Below are 21,979 nucleotides of genomic sequence, written 5' to 3'. Positions count from 1 at the left end.
GCTTCTGTATGTTAAAGATGTTCTGAGGCAGTGTGGACTGGACACAAACCATAACATTTGCTACTGAATGCACATTTGTCTGCTCTGCACTGCTATGCAGTTGTCCCTGTCTGATGTGTAGTTGTCCCTGTCTGGCGTGTGGTTGTCACTGTCTGGTGTGTCCCTGTCTGGTGTGTGTTTGTCCTTGTCATGTGTGCTGTTGTCCCTTTCTGGTGTGTGGTTGTCCGTGTCTGGTCTGTGTCTGTCCGTGTCTGCTATGTGGCAGTCCCTGACTAGTGTGTAGTTGTCTCTTTCTGGTGTGTCTCAGTCCCTGTCTGGTATGTGGTTGTCCATTTCTAGTGTGTGGTTGTCCCTGTCTGGTGTGTGGTTGTCCCTGTCTGGTGTATGGTTGTCCCTATCTGGTAAGTGGTTGTCCATGTCTGGTTGTCCCTGTCTGGTGAGTGGTTGCTCCTGTCTGGTGTGTGGCTCTCCCTGTCTGGTGTGTGGTTGTCCCTGTCTGGGATGTGGTTGTCCCTGTCTTGTCTTTGGTTGTCCGTGTCTGGTGTGTGGTTGTCCCTGTATGTGGTTGTCCCAGTCTGGTATTTGTTTGACCTGTCTGGTGTGTGGATGTCCCTTTCTGGTGTGTGGTTATCCCTGTCTGGTGTATGGTTGTCCCTGTCTGATGTGTGATTGTTCCTGTCTGGTTGTCCCTGTCTGGTGTGTGGTTGTTCCTGTCTGGTGTGCTGTCCCTGTCTGGTGTATGATTGCCCCTGTCTGGTATGTGGTTGTCCCTGTCTGGTGGTTGGTCTTCTCTGTCTAGTGTGTGGTTGTCCATTTCTGGTGTGTGGTTGTCACTGTCTGGTGAGTGGTTGTCACTGTCAGTTATGCGGTTGACCCTGTCTGGGGTGTGGTTGTCCCTGTCTGGTCTGTGGTTGTCTTTCGTCTGGTCTGTGGTTGTTTTTGTAAGTGGTTGTCCCTGTCTAGTGAGTGGATGTCCCTGTCTGGTATGTGGTTGACTCTGTCTGGTGTGTGGTTGTCCCGGTCTAGTGTATGTCTTTCCCTGTCTGGTGTGTAGATGTCCCTGTCTGGTTGTCCCTGTCTGGAGTGGTGTTGTCCCTGTCTGGTGTATGCTTGTCCCTTTCTTGTGTGTGGTTGTCCCTGTCTGGTGTGTGGTTGTCTCTGTCTGGTGTATGGTTGTCCATGTCTGGTGTGTGGTTGTCCTTGTCTGGTTGTCCCTTTCTGGTTGTTCCTGCCTTGTATGTGGTTGTCCCTGTCTGGTGTATTATTGTCCCTGTCTGGTGTGTGGTTGTCCCTGTCTGGTATGTGGATGTCCCTGTCTGGTGGCTGGTTCTCTCTGTCGGGTGTATGGTTGCCCCTTTCTGATGGGTGCTGGTCTCTGTCTGATCCCTGTCTGATGGTTGATTGTCCCTGTCTGGTGTTTGATTACCCCTGTCAGGTGTGTGGTTTCCCCTGTCTGGTGTGTGGTTATCCCTGTCTGGTGTGTGGTTGTCCCTGTCTGGTGTGTGGTTGTCCCTGTCTTGTATGTGGTTGTCCCTGTCTGGTGTGTGGTTGTCCCTGTCTTGTATGTGGTTGTCCCTGTCTGGTGTGTAGCTTTCTCTGTCTGGTGTGTGGTTCTCCCTGTCTGGTGTGTGGCTGTCCCTGTCTGGTGTGTGGTTGTGGATGAGGTTGGGTGGTTGTGAAGAGGGCCTTTGGTACAAGAAGGTAAGAGGTGAATGTATGAGAGACAGAAGCATGTCTGAGGCATGACTGAGAAGGACTCCATGCACATGAGAAGAAGCAGTGGGGCCCCTCCAACACGGAGAAGCAGAGGGGTCCCTCCCAGAAGAAGCAGTGGAGCCCCTCCCACAGAAGAAGCGAAGCCCCCTCCCCCCACGAGGAGGAGCAGAGGGGGCCCTCTCACATGAGACGCAGAGGGGCCCTCACACAAGGAGACGGTGAGGGGCCCTCCCACAAGGTGAAGCACAAGGGCCCGTCCCACATGGGGAAGCAGCCCCCCCCCCCCCACAAGTAGAAGCACAGGGGCCCCTCCCACAGGAGAAGCAGAGGGGCCCCTCCTAACCTACTACAGGGGTCCCAGGGGGAGGCATCAGCAGTCCCCCCGGGGCGGGGGGCGGGGGGAGGGGGGGGGGGTTTATTCTGTATTTTTTTTAGGATGTTTATAAAGCGTGAACGAGGCGGGGGGAGTCGAGGCGCCTCGTATTAAACATTTATTATCTCAAGTTGTGCACAAGAAGAGATACACACAGTATAACACCCCTAGAGGGACAGACATCAGTAGTGGGGTACAGTGGGGTGCAGTGTCAGCTGCACAAGACACGAACATCACCACAAGTCAGAAATACCCCAGGAGATCTGACCCCTCCAAGAGAGGACACTTCCGGGTTAAAGGTCACTTTTTGGAGAGGGGGGCAGCAGCATCACCGGAACCAGGTACCGGGGCTGAAAGATAAGATGGATCAGGACATTTGCGTCATTTTCCTTATTCTGAGGGATGAACACGTGCCTCGTGTGTAGCGCCTCGTGTCTGGTGTGTGGTATTAAAGCGCCTCGGTCCGAGCCACATTCCTGCCCCCGGCGCCACTGGGCAGGTCCAGGGGAGCAGTGTCTCTCTTCGGGGCCTGTGCATAGCGCCGCGAGGCACAGGGCGGAGTCAGAGGCGCTGTATGGGGTGGAATGAACTCTGGGCTCCTCTGTCCTTAATGAAAACCGAGAGCTACTGTGAGAAGCACCGAGAGGCCTGTCCAGGGATGCAGAGGAGGAGAGGCCTGTCCAAGGGCAGATGAGCAGAGGCCTGTCCAGGGGTGCAGAGGAGGTGAGGACTGTCCAGGGGTGCAGAGGAGGAGAGGCCTGTCCAGCGGTGCAGAGGAGGAGAGGCCTGTCCAGGGGTGCAGAAGAGGAGAGGCCTGTCCAGGGGTTCAGAGGAAGAGAGGCCTGTCCAGGGGTGCTGACGAGGTGAGGCCTGTCCAGGGGTGCATGGGAGGTGAGGCCTGGGGGTGCCGAGGAGGTGAGGCCTCTCCAGGGTTGCAGAGGAGGTGAGGCCTGTCCAGGTGAGCAGTGTCTCTCTTCGGGGGCCTGTGCATAGCGCCCTGAGGCTCAGGGCGGGGTCAGAGGCGCTGTATGGTGTGGAATGAACTCTGGGCTCCTCTGTCCTTAATGAAAACCGAGAGCTCCTGTGAGAAGCACCGAGAGGCCTGTCCAGGGATGCAGAGGAGGTGAGGCCTGTCCAGGGGTGCAGAGGAGGAGAGGCCTGTCCAAGGGTGCAGGGGAGGTGAGGACTGTCCAGGGGTCAGATATGGTGAGGCCTGTCCAGGGGGCAGAGGAGGTGAGGCCTGTCCATAGGGGTGCAGAGGAGATGAGGCCTGTACAGGGGTACAAAGGAAGTGAGGCCTGTCCAGGGAGAAGAGGAGGAGAGGCCTGTCCAGAGGGGTGCAGAGGAGGTAAGGCCTGTCCAGGGGTACAGAGGAGGTGATGATTGTCCAGGGGTACAGAGGAGGTGAGGCCTGTCCAGGGGTACAGAGGAGGAGAGGCCTGTCCAGGGGTGCAGAGGAAGAAAGGCCTGTCCAGGGGAGCAGTGTCTCTCTTCGGGGCCTGTGCATAGCGCCCGAGGCTCAGGGCGGAGTCAGAGACGCTGTATGGGGTGGAATGACATCTGGGCTCCTCTGTCCTTAATGAGAATCCTATCTAGGGTTTCTTTGTCCCTTGTATTAGCCATTGTTGGATTTGAGAATGACGTAGGGGATGAACCTTGTACGTGGATATTATGCAGGTGGTGTAGCTTCTGCCTGGTTTCCAAGAATCCTCATGAATATTCATTCATACTGTATGAGTCCATTGATGAAGTTATAGGAGGCTATTGTTCAGGGAAAGACCCTCCTTCTGCTCCCAGGACTAGAACTAGGTAAAGGTTCAATCCTAAAAGCTCGTTATTGTGTAGTATAGGGGAAATGATGTAGGTGAAGGTATATGATGTTACCCGGGCCTATATTAGGGTACCTATATGGAACATAACACCCACTCCTCTTCCGAACAATCAACAATAATAAATGCTAGCGAACTACTACTAGGTAGCGGCGCATGAAACTATCAGTGAGCGTCGTAAAAAAACATTGTCTTTAAAACCACTTAAAAATTGTCTAATGTGAAAAAGGACAAAAAAGAATTATTGCCAAAAGTTAGTATTGGAATTGTCACTTAAGCCAAATTCCTAGTTAGTTCATTTATTTAAGTCAAGCCACTACAAGCGTCTGAAGGCCATGCTTTTCCAGTGAAAGTGTCAATTTATAAAATGATCCAAATTTAGTTGAGTTTCGAAACAGAAAAGAAAAAGCTGAATTATTTCCCAGCACACGATGAGCCAATTTCAGATTAAGTGTCCTGGCTAGGAGACGCAACATTGTCGTTGCTCGCCGTTGGAGAGGACGATCCCTGTAACACCTCGCAGAGCACGTCAATAGAGCACAGATGATATTCAGAACCGCCAATAGCTGGTGCCGAAGAAGCTGGGGCTGTAGTCGATACCTAAGTGCTGGTGGAGGAGCTGATGCTCAACCCAGCATTTGCAAAGGGCACCTGTGGGTTCTTGAGGAATGCAGCCATCAATATAGGAATACGCTGGGAACATTGCTGAGCATGGGCCCTCACGGGTTCCAGCATGGTATTCATGTCCGGTGGCGTAGCCGGTGGAACTGTCAGACAGAGATCCAACACGCATTCTTCTCTGCAAATCAGGCATCGAAGAACAGGTAAGATGCAGTCCATCCAAACTGGTCTAAAGGACAGGAACCAAGAGGCGCTCAGTTCCCGTAGGCTAGATGTGCCCAGATGTTGTACCATGCGTTCACGATATTTACGCTCCAAGAGTGCTTTTGCCATCTCGTTGGTGATCGGGCCATCCATTGCGTTGCAGAAAAATAACAATCAGGATTCCTGCTATTAATAACAGGATTAGCGGAAGACCTACAAAAATGCTTCCAAATACGTAGTGTATAAAATTTGGAATAACTCTGAGGACTCTCTGAAAGGTGCTTAACAAGCCTGACCCGATGGTCTTAAATAGGTGTACAATACCACTCGTATCAGACATATTAAAGATACGACCCACCATTTCTGTGAAATGAAAGGGGCAGTTTGTATGTATAAGTGCCTGTGTCTCAGCTGAGGTTCTTGCGATTTGAAGATCAAAGGTCTCCCAGGCGGAGGTTAAGGGTACGGTTTGCTGTAAAAGAATGGCTTTCATTCTGCTCAAAGTATCAAACTGTATAAAGGAAACATTCAACGAAGGCCATAACTGCACCTCCCAGACTGCATTCATTGGGTGAAACAATACTCGACAAATCCACTCGACCGCTCGCATTTGCGAGGTAAATTTTATGAGGTCGAGCTATTTTTAGGTCCTACTCGCCCTTTCTGGCGAGTAGGAAAACATACTAATTTTTGTCCTCCGTCTTTGAAAACGGAGCAAATGTGACAAGATAACAAGATTTAAAGGCCTTTTTATTGCTCACAAAGCAAATGAGCAATAAAAATGCCTTTAAATCTTGTTATCTTGTCACTTTTGCTCCGCTTTCAGAGACGGAGGTCAAGTAGGTCACTGTTAGGGCGAGGAGATTTTTCAAGGTACTAGTCCTGCAGGACTAGTACCATTTTTCAGATTTTTCGAGCCCTGTAACCCTGGAGTTCACAGTGACCAGATAGGCAATGCCCGGAAGCATGTCACAGCAACCTTGATCGTTCAGCATCAAGTAACTCCCATTCGAGAGCAGCTTGAATACCGGAGTAATCAAGGCCGCTGGAGACCCTTTCAGGTGGCAGGACAAGTTCGCTACTGAACCATTACAAGCTCCAGGTAGTAAAATATCCTGGCACATGAGAGAACTGCTTAAAGCGTTCTTGCAGTTTGTACCACTTAGAAACACTTCTCGGTCCCCATTCCTGCATCAAAATCTGTACGATAATTCCCATGATTCCTTGATGTATTCCCTACCCATTTTGTCATATCTGCCTGCCTGTTGTATTTCAAGGCAATACTGGAATCAAAAAGTTGTGACTGGTAATGTAATATGGCCATGGATTAACTATTCTGTGGATGGTGATTCTGCCACAGTAAAGGGTAGTTTGTCAAGTTTTTCAATGCGCAGCATTGTATATTTTGCTCCTCTTTGTGCCATTTCCGTCTCTTTCTCCATTAGATTATATGCGGAAAATAAAGACGTAATGTTGAGAAAACTCCAGGGCACATAACCAGCGCGCAGTGATTGCAACGCCCAGCTCAATAACATAATAGAACGTAGCTGTGATTGCCCGTGTTGTAACATTGTCAAGTCTTGTTCTAGTACATCTATAGCTGAAGATACAATGCTGCCCAGTGAATAAATCCTGGATGTTAATGTCGTCATACCATTGTCAACTACAGCTAATGCCTTTTCTAGGTTAATCCTGTCTATTTCTCTAAGTCTCTCCTCTGCTTCTTGTTGGGAGATTTTCCAGAGTTCGTTATAGACAGCACAGCATATAAGAAACGTTTGTCGCGTGGCTTTCTGGGACCTGATAAAAAATCTTGTAGGTCCACGTCATCTGACAGTAGGGATAAGTGATGTTTCCCCTGTGTGCGTGTTGAGGTTTTCAATCAATCATTCATAACTGCCCAACACTGTATGATGTCACCACCCCCGGATGTTGTCTTTTTTCGTAGCGGGGGTCTGGCCTATGGATACTGAAAACTTCGATGGTACACCAGAATCTTTTTTGACATCTGTTCGTGTCTATGGGCCAAACCAACCATCCTTTCCTATCAGGGTCTGATCTATTGTACTGAAAAATGTAATCTGTTTTTGCCCCTTCTTGTGATGTTGAATTTTTCCCCCCTCCATCTGTGATGGTGTTGGAAACCGAGGTGTGTTCAGGTCCTTGTTCTTGGCTAGTCCAAGACAGGATGTCTGTTGCACTTTGTCATTCAGAAACATCATCTGCTGTGGAATGAGGCATGCTCTAAATAGCGCTTCTGTTCCCTGGACTTGCCAGTCTCTAGAACCCCAGACTGATTTTAAGTCTATTGTGTCCTTCCATAGGTCGAAACCCTGTTCAGACAATTGGGCAATAAAGGAAGCAGAGTAAATATGTTTGGTGTTTGTCAACATATTTTTCAGTGCCGATGTGGGTGCAACTTTATAATAATATGAGGTTGGGTCAGAAGTGTTAAACCTTGTAAAATATGAAAATGTCTGTGCAAATGTTTGCGAACTACTTTTTGGTGGTGTAGGGCAATGTTCCCACTGGTGGTACTCGAAAACATTTCTAGGTGATAAAGATTTGTGCAAAAAATGATGACCATAATGTTGGTAACAGTACAAAGTGTCATAGTCTGAAGTACCTTCTATCATTTCAGTGTTCGGAAATGGGGCAATTTTTTCTAAATCAGACAACATGTTATTAACAGTTTCAGAGTCTCAATCATCAGAAAATGTACTGGAGGTAATTATATCATTTAACAAAATTTTAAATACTTGTGCTATTTTTAAAAGTTCCGTAGGTCCGAATATATCATAGTCAACCTTGTCCCAAACTATCCCATCAGGAATAGGAATCGCTGTAATGTTCACATTGGACAAGTCTCTTTGTTCACGGCGTGAAGAAACATGTGGTTTTAAAATCAAGTTCACGTTCGAAGCTGCAGAGCTCTGTCTAAGATAAGTACCATTAATAAGCAAGTAGAAAACAGTAACTAAGCCCAACCAGAAAAGAAAGAATAAAACCCCAGTAATTATCCACAGCTGCAACCATGGTGATACCAGGTATGTCTTTCTAAGTGATTACGTAATTTTGGGGCTGGCGTCGTTTCAGGTTCACTTGGATCCAATGAAAAAGGAGTCGAAGTCCACGAAATAGCCAGATGCTGTTCGATCAATAGTTGGTAGCTCAGCAGGTTTTGTTGGACTTGGAGGTTGCTCTTGTCGAGGCGTGTTGACATAGATATCGGTGTTTGGTCTGATAGCTAGTTGTCTTTCATTTTGAGTAAAATTTTCTGTTTGATTTTTGCATAGTCCTTCATTCCGTGCTGGTGACTCTTCAATGGTGATGAGTCTTTCTGTTTGAACTTCCTGTATAGTAGTGAGAGGAGGACGTCTGCTACCCAAGAGTCCATGAGGCCTACTATTCAGTATCAGGCACATATTGTGGTTTAATCAGATCAATGGAGACAAATCTCTTCTCCCTTCCGGCAAGAGATGGAAGTAGTACAGTTCTTGTTCCTTGCACTGCTAGGACAGGTCTGGGTTTCCGGTAAGATGGCCCAAATTCTTTTTTGTCCAGTATCTTTTCTCTGCCCAGATCCCCGACTTTAGGAATCCAGATAGATCTTGCTGTTACTGATTTAACTTCCTCAGTGGCGGTCTGCTTAGTGTGGACATTGCTTAGTTGTGTCCTGGATTCATTCAGATCCTGTAAAACAGCCAAATGTTTATTGATGTCAACCGGTTTTTCATCCACCACTGTGCCTTCTCAATCAAGATCAGGTACCCACATTCTTGTCCCAAATAGGAACTTGCAAGAAGTGACCCCCCAAGAGGACTTCTTGGCAGATTGTTGAGGGCACGCTGTACCCCATATAGGTGATTGACCCAACTACCACCCGAACCTAATACCCTAGCTGCTTTAAGTCCCGATTTTTCCTCTCCACTACCGAATTTCCCTTGAGATGGTACAGAGAGGAGTACCGCACTACCACACCCCAACCTTCCATAGCTTCCTTGTAAGCCAGAGAGCTAAACGTGGGGCCATGATCAGAATGTAATGCACCAACTGCTTATGTCCCGATAAAGACTTGCAGATCTTTTATAACAGTTCGAGCGTCAGCCGAGCACTGAGGCCATACCCATAGAAATCTTGAGCATGAATCTACTGCGACCATGATATATCTATAAGCCCCATCTGAATTTAGGGGGCCGCAGTAGTCCAAATAGACACAGGCTAATGGTCTATCTAATATCAGTAAAGGTATCTGCGCAGGACGTTTCACTGTGGAGCCCTTCATCTGTTGACAGACACCTCAATACAAATTCCTTTGTCTGTGTCAATAATCCTGGCCACCAGTAGCGTTGTTTCAACAAGGAAGCTGTTGCATTAACGCTTGTGTGTGCAGAACCTAGACCATGTTTGGTATTACTCTATCCCCCACTCCTGGAATCTGCATACAGAATATTGTTTACATCTAATTTGTAGGAGTACTTGAGTAGAAAACCTTTTGGTAGTACTGGGCTGTTCTTGCATGAAGCAATAACAGCCACCATTATCTGTCCGTCTCGTTTTTCTTGTCTTTGAACGAATGATTGCAGCTACGGAAGCAGTCTGGACTGCCCGCTTTGCGGCTTAATCAGCCAATGAATTCCCTTCAACATGATCGCCATCACGTTGATGACTGTGTGTATCAGGTGAGTTCTTGGTAGGTCGTTTTCCAACTTTGCTACTTGTTCCCATAGCCTTTTATGCTTGATTGTGCCACCTTTTGCATCTTTATACCCATTCTGTCCCCAATAATGAAGATATTCATTGTAAGACTGGACACAGTAAAAGGGATCGCACACGATTAGTGTGGGGAATTCCCGATCCGTGTTTACCAGAGCCAGTATCAGAGCCTTTAATTCTGCCAGCTGAGCCATGCAGTCTCCTAGGGATTGCGTTTTTGTACAGCTTGGATGGAACTTGCCTTCCTGCATGCGACCCTTTACGATAGCGCACGCCATGCTGTTTGGTTGCTTACTCCATATGGCCGGTTGAGCTGATAGCCGTCAGTATAGATGATATATTCATACTGATCCAGAGGCATTATTTCATTTGGTAGAGGATATACTTCTTTGCATTGCAGAAATGCTTGTGTTTTTAGGCTTGGCTTGTAACTGTATTCTACATCTGATGCAGTGAGAGAATTAGCCTATTGTATCCATCTTTGATGTAAGGCTTTAGCGTTTGGAACGCTTGGCTTTGTAGCGGCCTCTAAGGCCGGTACTGGAGTCACAACAATTATTCGTTTCCCCTGAGCCAGTGCTCTTTCTCTCACTACCGCAGTCTGTACGACCGTGAAAATGTTCTCTGAAGATGCGAAACGCATCTCAGCATTTGTGTGCAAGTGCGATTTGTATGCTATTGGTACTGTCTCACCTTCATTATATGTCAGGTAGGTGTATCCTGATTGACCCACTACCACACGGATCACTAGATTGTGGATATTTACAGGTGTCTGTAAATGTTTTGAAGTGATCATGTCAGCTTGTAGGGAACGAAGTGTATCTGTGTGCTCCTGTGTCCATTGCCTAACTGAGAAATCAGGTCTTATGAGGTCGTAGAAAGGGTTTACTCTTTCTGCGTAATCCAAAATGTAAGTTCTGCCAAAGTTTAAGAATCCCAATATAGATTGCAAATTCTTTAAAGATTTACGAGGTTGTAACAGTGTACATTTTTCTAAAATGTTTGCTGCCAAGCATTTCCCTTCACTTGAAAGCTCGTATCTCAAAAATAGGACACTGAGGTGGGCTATTCTTGATTTTTTTAAATTAAATTTGTAGCCGTCAGAGGCGAACCCCAGAATTATAGTGCTCACCCTGTTCAAGTGATCTTTTAGGTCATCATCAGTCAGATAAATGTCATCTACATAGGACAATGCTTCTTCATCCAAATCCTGAGGTCATTCTGTTACCCCAGCGCTAAACAACCCAGGGCTATTTTTGTACCCTTGGGCTAGTCTGCAGAATTGACGCAGGGAACCTAGTGCTGAAAATGCTGTCAAGAATCTACTCTCCGGCGCTATATACAAACTTCTATCAGGGGAGCTACTCCCATTGGCAAGCAGATTGTGTTTTTCATGTGGGGTAGTGTATGGAAACACTGCCTCCAGCTGTGTTATTTTCTGAGCTATCCAGAAAGGCATTTGCTCACGTTTTGTGGGCAATTTGTCCATTACTGCATGTAATGTTTGTGGTGTGATCTTGGTTTTAAAAGTCTGGACTGGTCCTGTTGCTGTTGTAGCCGGTGTTGGCTGTAGTGTGAGTGTTCTCATCACAAATTGTCATGTTTCTGTATAGTCTTATTAGTTCTTTGTGGAGTATAAGTAAATCTCCTCCTGGCATTGTCTCAATGTCAGGGTGTGGTGTATAGGCGGCTAATACTGGCCATGTTGCTCCGTCTCTTCCGAGCGGACCCAGTCTGACTCTGTTCCTAGTATGGGGGAGGGCGCCTTTAAACCAGTATAGGTGTTCCTGGTAAGTTAGTGGAATTTCAATATATTCGTAAGGATTGTAGTCATTTGGCACTTCATCTTCTGTGTAGAAATGAAATGTTTTTGTTACTGCATTTGCTGCTGGGACTGTAACCCACGAATAGAATACCTCTGTTCTATAGGCTTCGTGTGCCTCAATCACGAATGTTACCGGTCCACCCATGGATGTGAAACCATACGCACCCAATTTCATGGTGACGGCATTTCTGATGTTTGGTGTCATTTGAATTGCATCTGCATCATTTTCATCATCTGTGGCATTGAACAGCTGTTGTTGTTCCACTGCCTCTCCTTTTAATATTTTTATTTATGAAGGGCCTTGTTAGGCTTTGAGATAAGGTGTTTGTACACAATTCTAGGAACAATGTGTCCTTGAAACTTGATTAACCAGCAGCCTATAAATAGTATTTAGACTACTCAGCTGTGCCGGAATTTTTGTGCCCTCCCACTCCAGACGTCTCTGGAATATGTGAGTAGGGGTCTCTGAGATTAGCACGACTGAACTACTCAGATTCTATTATTGAATAAGTACCCAACCAACGTTGGCGGCGCCATGTTGTGTAGTTCCTATATCCCTTTATAGGTTCTGCGCGTTTAGCCAACATAGACTATAGGATTGGTGTCAGACTGATTCTGGACGCCTCTATCTGGCATTTCAGCCTGTATAGCAGCCAGCTCACAGTGCCACTAGAAGCTCCTCTTACCAAGGAGGGAATAATTCCTGGCAACTATCGAACATGACCACCCTGATCCCTCAGGACCGTGGAAATAATGTACTACATTCCGCTCAGTCACTCGTGCTCACTTTCTCTCCGATAGATACACAGAGTAACCGGTTGGGACGCTTTCAATAAGTATTTATTGAACAGTCGTTATTCTAGTGTAAAATAGATGTGCTGAGACAATCAATAGACAGTACAGGATAGAGATAACTAGAAGCACTAGAAACGTAAAAGGATGATAGATTTCTACCATTCTGCTAAAATCATGAATGCGTACAAGCATATGAAACACATGACAGTAAAATGCGTACTCCTTCGATGTAATCCTAACTAGATGTAACTAAGGGTACCTAGCATGTGTGTAGGTGTTGAGCCAAGAATCCTCCTAGGATAAGTCAAACCCCATTACCTGAAGTGAAAGGACTGCGGGACCCCCGTTTTGGTCTCAAGCTCGACACCCCGCAAGGGATGTTCAGACCACTGCGATCTGGAGTGTCTGCATACAGGAACCTCAGCGTCTCGCGGCAGTGTGTCGGCATGGAAGTCCTGATCTCCTCTGTCTTAACTCAGTAAGATGTGCTGTATTTATACAAAAAGTATCTAGGGTTTCTTTGTCCCTGTAGCCATTGTTGCATTTGAGGATGACGTATGGGATGCAGTCGGCGTTAGGCCTGGACCAGTAGGGGTGTAGAGGAGGTGAGCCCTGTCCAGCAGAATAGGGGGTGCACAATATGTCAGGCTTGTCTAGGGGGGTGTGGAGCAGAGGTGAGACTGTCCACTGGGGGTGCAGAGCAGAGGCAAGGATTGCCCAGGGGGTGCAGAGAATATGTGGCCTGTCCAGGGAGGTGAAGAGGAGGTAAGACCTGTCCTATGCTGGAGGTGCAGAGTAGGTGAGGCTTGTGGTGGTCTGAGGGCTGCAGAGGAGGTGAGGCCTGTCCAGGGGTGCAGAGGAGGTGAGGCCTGCCCAGGAGGGTGCAGAGGAGCTGAGGCCTGTCAAGCATGGTTCAGAGGAGGTGAGGCCTGTCCAGGAGGGTGCAGAGGAGGTGAGGCCTGTCCAGGGGTGCAGAGGAGGTGAGGCCTGTCCAAGAGGTGCAGAGGAGGTGAGACCTGTCCAGGAGGGTGCAGAGGAGGTGAGGCCTGTCCAGGGGTGCAGAGGAGGTGAGGCCTGTCCAAGAGGTGCAGAGGAGGTGAGGCCTGTCCAGGAGGGTGCAGAGGAGGTGAGGCCTGTCCAGGGGTGCAGAGGAGGTGAGGCCTGTCCAAGAGGTGCAGAGAAGGTGAGGCCTGCCCAGGGGGGTGCAGAGGAGGTGAGCCCTGTCTGGTGCTTAGTGGATGCAGACAATGTGGGCAGGGGCGGCTCCTCTCGCCCCACTCATTTTACAGCCTGCATGGAGGACATGCCTGACCCTGGCTGAGCGTCGTGTCACGGCGCTCAGACCAATCACAAAGGGAGGGAGCCTGGCTGCCTGCTTCCTGTTCCTGTTGGAGGCATGAGAGCAGGAGCAGAGAAGACGGGGGACCCGGCTCAAGACGTGTTGTTTTTTCTTAATTCCAAACCCGAACCCCCCCTGAGCGACCCCCCCTTTACTCTCCCCCCCACTTGCGAGCCATGCCGGCCGTGACTAGAAGTGGGGCCTGTCCAGAGGGGATGCAGAGGTGAGACCTGTCCTGTCCAGGTGGTGCAGAGGAACTGAGACCAGTCCATTTGGGGTGGGGCCTGTCCAGGAGGTGCAGGAGATGTGATGCTTGTTCATAGGGAGGGTAGGGGGGGTGTAGAGTAGGTGAGGCCTTCCCTGCCCAACCTGGAACAGAGGAGGTGAAGCCTGTCCTGTGCTGGGGGGGTGCAGAGTAGGTGGGTCCTGTCCTGTGCTTGGGGTTGTTCAAAAGAGATGGGGCTTGTCCAGAGGGTGAAGAGGAGGTGAAGCCTGTCCAGGGGTGTAGGGGAGACGAGGCTTGTCCAGTGGGTAGAGAGAAGTTGAGTCCTGTCCTGTCTAGGGGGTGCAGAGGAGGTGAAGCCTGTCTAGGGACCAGAGGAGGTGGGGTCTGTCCAGGGATGGAGAGGATGTGAGGCCTGTCCAGGGGGAGGGTGCAGAGGAGACGAGGCCTGTCAGGAGGAGGCAAGGCTTGTCCAGAGTGTGCTGAGGAGGTGTGACCTGTCCAGAGGGGGTGAAGCCTGTCCAAGAGGTGCAGAGGAGGTAAGGCCTGTCCAAGAGGGTGTAGAGGAGGTGAGGCCAGTCCAAGCGGTGCAGGAGAGGTGATGCCTGTCCATGGGAGGGGGTGCAGAGTAGGTGAGGCCTTCCCTGCCCAAGCTGATACTGAGGAGGTGAAGCCTGTCCTGTGCTGACGGGGGGTGCAGAGGAGGTGGGTCCTGTGTAGATGGGTGCAGAGGAGGTGAGGCCTGTCCAGGGGTGCAGAGGAGACGAGGTTTGTCCAGTGAGCGTAGAGGAGGTGAGGGCTGTCCAGTGGCCAGAGGAGGTAAGGGCTGTCCAGGGGGGTTCAGAGGGGGTGAGGCTTGTCCAGGAGGGTGCAGAGGAGGTGAGTCCTGTCTTGTTCAGGGAAGTGCAGAGGAGGTGAGGCCTGTCCAGAAAATGCAGAGGAGGCATGAGGTTTGTCCTTAGGGTGCAGGGGAGGTGAGACCCATCCAGGGTGTGCAGAGGAGGTGAGGCCTGTCCGGAGGGTGCAGAGGAGGTGAGGCCGGTCAACGGGGAGGGGAGTGCAGAGAGGAGGAGGCCTTTCCAGGGCAGGCAGGGGAGGTGAGGCCCGTTGTTGGAAAGTGGATTATTAATAGTGGTTAATGTGCATCTACCACTGGCAGTAATACCAGGGACACGATATAGGGCTCAGAATAGGTCTCAGAAGAGTATTCCGATGCTCACCCCATGGTAGCTCGGCTGTGAGCAGGCAGGCTTAACTTCAGGGACCGGTATGTACAGCATTTAAAGACACAAATTCAGTAAATAATTAAGACACAACCCACAATAAAAATCCAACACCAATTTATAAAAATAGGAAATATGTTTATGTTTTAAATAACATCAAAACAAAAAGAATACAATGTAGGGAACCAGAGATATACATTTTTAAAGATTAAACACTTTTTAGTGCTTAGAAACCAATAGAGCCACTTCTGGACATTTGGTCGCCTCTGAGTTTGAGGCCGACCGAGATGGATCCCTGGTTGAATACACTAAGCGGGAGGCCCCGGTCAAGATTTTACCTTCACACTTAGAAACTTTTCTGGAGCATTTCTCACCAGACATCGTGCAACCTCCTCCAGCAGGCCAGATTCAGTGAGGGTTTGCCGGATTGCCTATCTGTGAGAGTCTGGTCTCCCTAAGGAGCTTTCTCACAATGGTTCACCAAACTTTCCCAAACATCTGGAACTTCTTCCCGAAGTTCCTCTTGATGGTCCTAAGTGTCCAAAACACAATCCAAGGGTCTGGAATCTCTAAAATGGTCCTTAAAAGTTTGGGACCACAATTCCCACAATGCACCTGGGCAACACCCTTAAAAGTCACTGGATTCACTCCAGGCAGGGGACTCTTGGTGAAGTTGAAGCAGGTGAGCTCTGTTAACCTGTAGATTGCAGAGAGACCACTCTTTATTCCTCTTGAAACAAGGTACAGCCAAAGGGCTGTAGTTCAGATAATGCAGCCGGTGCAGTCAGTCAGAGTGCAGGGCCTGATGGTGCAAATCATATGTCCAGCTTGGCAGTCCTTCTTCTTTTCTCAGTTTCAAGCAGCAGAGCTGAGAGGCACTCCCCCTCTCAGATACGTATTCAGTGTTCTCTGGGGTCGCACTGGAGGGCACTCTTGTCCAATGAGGTGCAGGGCAACACCCCAGTGCATGACCATTCTCTCCAAAGTGTGGCAAAATGGTCTCCCAGAAAGCACTATTTCTCCAAAATTCAACATGGCTGAAGTCTCTGCCGGCTAAACCACTCTCCAGGATGGCTCATCTCCATATTCTCCCTCCCCCTGGCATCTGCACATTCCTTCCTTACGCCTGCCATCTGGCTGGGTTCAGAGGGTAGGGGTGTAAATAAAACTGGCTTCTCCTGCCTCTCCCCTCCTTCTTTTGAAGATCATGGTTTACGACCCCTCCCCCTTGCTCTGGCACTCCTATGCAGCAGAACCCTCTCATCCTATAATGGCTCTTCACGCCAGGTGAGCGAGAGCGGGGTCTGTATCCTGGTGCTCAGCAGGTCCTTGCTCACATCCTGGTCCCCACCAGACTACAGGTCATACTCTACTCCTCACCGGGCTCATACGCTGGTCTTCAGGAGGCCCCGGCCCACATCCTGGTCACCACCATGCCCCGGGTCACATCCTGGTCCCCACCATGCCCCGGCTCACATCCTGGTCGTCACCAGCCTCTGGCTCACATCCTTCTCCTCACCAGGCCCTGGCTTATATTCTGGTCCTGTCTCACATCCTAGTCTACACCATACCCTGGCTCACATCCTGGTCCTCACCAGGCCCTGGCTCACACCGTGGTCCCCACCAGGCCCTGGCTCACATCCTGGTCCCCACCAGGCCCTGGCTCACATCCTGGTCCTGGCTCACATCCTGGTACTCCCCATGCCCCCACTCACATGCTAGTCCTCCCATTCCCCTGGCTCACATTCTGGTCCTCCCCAGGCCCAGCTCATATGCTAGTCCACAGCAGGCCCTGGTTCACATCCTGGTCCCCACCAGGCTTCACCTCACATGCTGGCCCTCACCAGCCCCTGGCTCACACGCTGCTCCCCACCAGGCCCCAGCCCACATACTGGTCCCCACCAGGCCCCAGCTAATGTCCCATTTTTCACCAGGCCCCGGTCAAGCCCTGGTCCTTTCCAGGCCCCGGCTTATGGTCTGGTCCTTCCTAGGTCCCAGCTCACGCTCTGGTCTGCTCTGCTCCTCCCTGGCCTTGGCTCACACGCTGCTCCCCACCAGGCCCACATACTGGGCCCCACCAGGCCCCTGCTCATGTCCCAGTCTTCACCAGGCCCCGGCTCATGCCCTGGTCCTTTACATGCCCTGGCTCATGATCTGGGCCTCCCATGCCCCGACTCAGCATCTTGGTTCTCCCCAGACCATGCAAGAGTGAAAGAACAAGCTATGCATCCTGGTCCATATCAGGACTTTCAAGGGAGCGGAAGAGATATTGACGCAGCTGTACTGCCATCTCTTCCATGTCACTGAAGGGAGAGCGGCTGTGTTCCCTGGTCCTTGCCTGGCTCTGTAATGGAAGGTGAAAAGGCATATCATACCTTACCTGCCTCGCCGCTGAAGGAAGTGTCATTGAGGCAGTCCTCGAAAGTCTTTTATCTATGTCTTCTCATGTAGGTCTCCTGATGTCATCACCGTCTGTAGCCACACTGGGTCCATTGTAATGTGATGTAATTTCCTATAATCCCATGGACATCATTGTGTGTACATGTTGTACCTACAACTTGGACTCCTTTCCCAAGAGGGGTGGGTTGGGAGCTCCTGTCAGTCTGACTGTGGGACGTGTAGCACATTCATTGATTAAAAGAGATGCCGGATTCCCCTTTACTTCTTGTACAAAAGGGCCGCTCTGGGTGACCTCTAGGACTGCACCAAACGTTCAATCCTTCTCCCGTCTCAGGCACCGTCATTGCGTCTGATTCAGTCCAGTAGAAACTCCTAGTGTAGGTGGAAGTTGTGGAAAATCATTGTTAATCACTGAAGAATTTTGTTGAAATCCTGAATTTGTTGAAAATTTGGTATTCTATTCTGTATTGGGCCATCGGGCCTGAAGGAATGTTCCAATTTGAATGCCTTTGATTCTGCATGCTCGGCACAGAGGCCAGTTGGGCTGGGACCATTGGCTGAGACATCCCATTCTGTGCCATCTGATTCATGTTCCCGTTTCCCAGTTTCCCGCAAGCATGGCAAGGAGCGTGTCTTATTCTGCACATTATTAATATTTTAGGTATTTAGATTGCCATGGTTAGTAAAACCGATACCTTGAGTAAAAACCATTTTGGATACAACGCTAAAAGAAAGGCAGACACGAAACCACACGCGCCCTCTTTGTCCGGTCTCCGACTTTGCTATATTGTGTAAATCTGCACTAACTTGTGTCGCTCTCATTATTTTTGAACAATTGACTTGTTTATGAGAAACCTTTGTCTTTAAATGAAAAGATCAACTCTTTATACTTTTGCACAACAATCTTGGGTTATTTTTGGGCGCTTCACTCTGTGGCCCCTCACCTGGCCAGTTTACAACCAACTTTAACTCATTCCAGAAATCTCTTGGGACAATAATTTCAAGGACCGTATTCAAACCCATCCAAAGCACCTTCAAAACAGTTACAATCTTCTCCCCCTCTGTGCCACACTTTTCTGGTTCTTTCTAAGCTTGTGGAAATTTGTTGTGAATATATAAAGATCAGCTCTCATCCATGGCACATGCACATACGCTCCTACATGCACTTCTCAAAAATTCTTTTACATCAACTGTTTCCGACTCTGAACCACATTCGTCAGCATCCCCTATTTCTATATTTTCCTTTGTGATTTTCTCCCCTTCATTGTCCATTTGTTTTTTTATTTCTTCACATCATCTCAATCTCTTATTGTACTTATTAGTTCTTTCAGATGTGTTCTTAATAGTACAATTGTCACACTTCATATTGCTCAATTTACATTATGCTCTTTTGATAAATCTTCATGCTTCTCATAAGCGTCACATGCACATTTTGACGTTTCCAAATTCAAATATTTCAATTCTTCTTCATTATACAGCATTGTCATCTCCGAGCCAATCGTACCATTTATAATTTCTTCTAATGAAATTTTTGGCCTTCAAATATCAGTTTCTTTTGTTTGCTCAATGCTTGCTTGTTTGATAATGTGAAGAAATAAAAAAACAAATGGACAACGAAGGGGAAAAAAATCACAAAGGAAAAATATAGAAATAGGGGATGCTGACTGTTAGAACCCGGAGTCTCCAGTTGGCAATGGTATGCACCTTTGTCAAATAGAGACCCTTTGTCGACGTCAGGGCAAGGGAGTTACACGCTGAAGGTAACCCCTGCTCACCCCCTTGTTTAGCATTTGTGACCACATACAGTAATACCGATGAACCACTACAAACGGACTCCACACCGGGATGTATCAAGAATAAGTAAACTTTATATATTTAACACAACACCTTAACAACAAAAAATCCACATTACGAATATGCTTTACGGTTACTCAAAAATAGGCTTTAGCTTCAAGTGTCTCTGGCAACAGATAACCCCAACGGGAGTGATCGCTTCAACGCACAACAGAGTTCTCGGGGTACAACCCACCTGCGAGGAGCGCAGCGTCGGGCCTGGAGTCACGGGACAGTACCTCTAGATAAACAAACAAAGGCTCTTCTCGGCGTCAGGGAGCTGCGATGTTGCGTGGCACGTAGTAGCGTCGGTTCCTTGCTTCAGGGGAAAGCGATGCGGCGGGGCCCTGAATGCAGAGGCAGACAGGGGGCGGCTTTGGTTCTTACCAGAGAGGAGGTGACGTTTCGGCAGTGCCGGCACCACAGGTCGTTGCTGATGTATGTGAGTCAATGAGTGCTTGGTCACTCTTGTCGATGATCGCTCCTCCCAGATGATGATCTTGGGGCCGGTTGCAGCACAGCGGCAGGCGGCAGTCTACGGGGCGAGTCAGAGCAGCGCTTACGGTCTCGTTGCAGAAAGCGGCATCGTTAGCTGACTGGAGTTGCAGAGTTCCTCTGTAGCAGCTGAAACCGCTCAGACAGGAGAGGTGAAGTCGTTGGTATCCCTGTGTCTTCGAACAGGAGGCTAGCTCAACTCTAGCCCTTGGAGAATATTCGGCAAGATGATGAAAGTTTCTCCCTTGGTCCTTTCTACCTCTCCTTGGCACAAGAGACACCACCACAGGCCAACCTACTACAGCGCTCTGGCAGAGGTGCAGTACAACTCCTGCGGTCTCCGGGTGCTCTTCCACCGCAGAGGGTTGTCTTGTTCGTTCCCAAAGTGATCCTACAAGTCTGGGGTCTGGGCCTCAGTATTTATACCCATAAATCCTTTGTCCTCTGATGGCAGAGGGTCCTTTGCTTGGCCAGAACTAGTTTCAGGTGCAATCCACCAGTGCGTGTCTTCTTCCTTTGTTGGGGTGGGCCAGGGTCTTCAGACTCACCACAGGGGGTGGAGCCGACGTTGTGGGAGATGGCCCAGCTCTATTCAGACCCAGGTACCTACTCCTCCCCACCACTCTCAAGACAATCACCCTAGTGCCGTCGCGCCCTACCTCCTGGAGTCCCCCCAGCCCTGTCACTCGCAAACCCAGACAGACAATACACACGCTAGCAGAAGCAGACTGGATGGTCAGGCAAGAAAATACTGTCTTTCTAAAAGGGGTATTTTCAAACACAGAATGTTAAAATCAACTTTCCTAAAAGATGCATCTTATCATTCTGAGTTCAGGCATACTAAACTCGCTTCTCTACCTGCTTCCCTGAGTCAGTTAGGATTATAGGATGCTGTAATCGAAACTGTACAGTCTGGCCTATGGGGAATAGGCAGTCGTGCAATAGTGAAAAAGGCGCTCGGGTGTAATTCACTACCAGGTCACGCCACACACTTCAGGGCATGACCTGCCTCCTAGACACAACGCACCCTGCACGCAGGCCTTCTGTAGGGGTGACTAACATGTCGCAGAGGGAAGGTTCACAGACCGGCGAGTGGTGGCACTCGCCGAGTCACACAGCGGCACAGGCTGCATACGGCGCTCTGCGGTGGCAGGCCCGAGTCATACTTTACGAGCTACTCTGGCGGGTGGCACAACCGGTGCTGCAAGCCCACCAGTAGCTTTTGAATTACAAGCCCCATGGCACACCTTGTGCAAGGGATACCACGATACAAGGGTCCGACAGTAAATCAAATACACCAATCATGGAATCACAAATTAAACATTGCTTTACACAGGGAGCACTTGCACTGCGCCCTGGACGGCAGTGGCACGGTGCCCAAAGCGTCTAAACCAGCAACATCAGCAAAAACAGAGGAGGCAATCCATCAAAGAAGAGGAAGGGAGACCCACGCCAATGGTGCCAGGTCTAACACTGACGAATGTGGTTCAGAGTCGGAAACAGTTGATGTAAAAGAATTTTTGAGAAGTGCATGGAGCAGCGTATGTGCATGTGCCATGGATGAGAGCTGATCTTCATACATTCACAACGAATTTCCACAAGCTAAGAAAGAACCAGAAAAGACTGGCACAGAGGGGGAGAAGATTGTAACTGTTTTGAAAGTGCTTTGGATGGGTTTGAATATGGTCTTTGAAATTATTGTCCCAAGAGATTTCTGGAATGAGTTAAAGTTGGTTGTAAACTGGCCAGTTGAGGAGCCACAGAGTGAAGAGCCCCAAAATAACCCAAGATTGTTGTGCAAAAGTATAAAGAGTTGATCAAATTTAAAGACGAAGGTTTTTCATAAGCAAGTCAATTGTTCAAAAATAATGTGAGCGACACAAGTTAGTGCAGATTTACACAATATAGCAAAGTCGGAGACCTGACAGAAAGGGTGCGTGTGGTTTCGTGTTTGCCTGTCTTTTAGCGTTGTATCCAGAATTTATTTTCTCAAGGTATCGGTTTTACTAACCATGGCAATCTAAATACCTCAAATATTAATAATGTGCAGAATAAGACACGCTCCTTGCCATGCTTGCAGCAAACTGGTAAATGGGAACATGAATCAGATGGCACAGAATGGGATGTCACAGCCAATGCCCCCAGCCCAACTGGCCTTTGTGCCGAGCATGCAGAATCAAAGGCAGTCGAATTGGAACATGCTGCTGCTCCGTTATCTTCAATGGATCTCAACATTACAATGTTCTAAGCTTTGCCTTCTGAAGGTTCGATTCCAAACTCTAGTCCTTGAGTCGCCGTTTTGGAGCTCACAAGACACTGACCCTCCGCATCATCCCTTCAGATAATTTATATATAAAAAGCGCCAACACATTGATGCCTTGTTGCTT

The 21,979-nt window shown here is 48.9% G+C and overlaps 1 protein-coding gene across 1 annotated transcript in view; it reads left to right on the top strand.

The window, feature by feature from the left end:
* Positions 1-2,669: 2,669 nt before the first annotated feature.
* The window catches only part of LOC146839211 (uncharacterized), a 173,898-nt gene continuing 154,588 nt past the window's right edge, over positions 2,670-21,979 (top strand). Inside the window, exon 1 of the mRNA XM_085603233.1 lies at positions 2,670-2,952. The gene's annotated coding sequence lies outside the window, so the exon portion shown is untranslated. The remainder of the gene's footprint in view (positions 2,953-21,979) is intronic.

This window comes from Triturus cristatus, chromosome 4_2 (assembly GCF_964204655.1).
Source record: "Triturus cristatus chromosome 4_2, aTriCri1.1, whole genome shotgun sequence".
Lineage (NCBI taxonomy): Eukaryota > Metazoa > Chordata > Amphibia > Caudata > Salamandridae > Triturus > Triturus cristatus.
The sequence above is the reverse complement of the archived record's forward strand: the minus strand, read 5'-3'. Positions and strand labels throughout refer to the sequence as shown.